Source organism: Paramormyrops kingsleyae, chromosome 21 (genome assembly GCF_048594095.1).
Source record: "Paramormyrops kingsleyae isolate MSU_618 chromosome 21, PKINGS_0.4, whole genome shotgun sequence".
In the NCBI taxonomy this organism is placed as follows: Eukaryota; Metazoa; Chordata; class Actinopteri; order Osteoglossiformes; family Mormyridae; genus Paramormyrops; species Paramormyrops kingsleyae.
In genome coordinates, this window is record NC_132817.1 from 6,245,869 (window position 1) to 6,246,412 (window position 544).

Genomic DNA, 544 nt, shown 5'->3' on the forward strand with positions numbered 1-544 from the left:
TGAACTGACACCCCCCCCGATCTGAAACCTGTGCCCAGTGCCTGCCACCCCCCCCCCTTTCCTGCAGGGAGATCAATGTCTCTTGATTGTGTTAGTTTCCTGTTTGGGGTATTTCTGCATGTGGCCGCCGCCCCCACATGAGCTCTGAAGGGGAGGAGTAGGAGAGGATGGAGGGAGGGAAAGATAGAGAGGGAGAAAGAGCTGAAAGTGACCCTGCCCACTTCTCCACAAGCACCAGGTGTGCCACATCTGACCCGGGCACTAAGCTGACGTACCTACATTCCCACCCCCCCCCCCCCCCCCGAGGGACACAGGTCACACGCTTACGCTTGAGGAATATTAACGCCATTTAAAGAAGGCAGACATCTGCTAAACTCATAAGAAATACAGCAGAATCTCCTAACAGAAAATTGGAGGCTATTTTTCCGTGTAATAAACAAAAATGGACCCCCTACCACTAAGGATGAAATGCTTTACTCACTGCCCGAGCCGTTACAGGCTTTAAAGTCCGAAAATGCCACGTTAGAGAGTAAGAACTCCATGC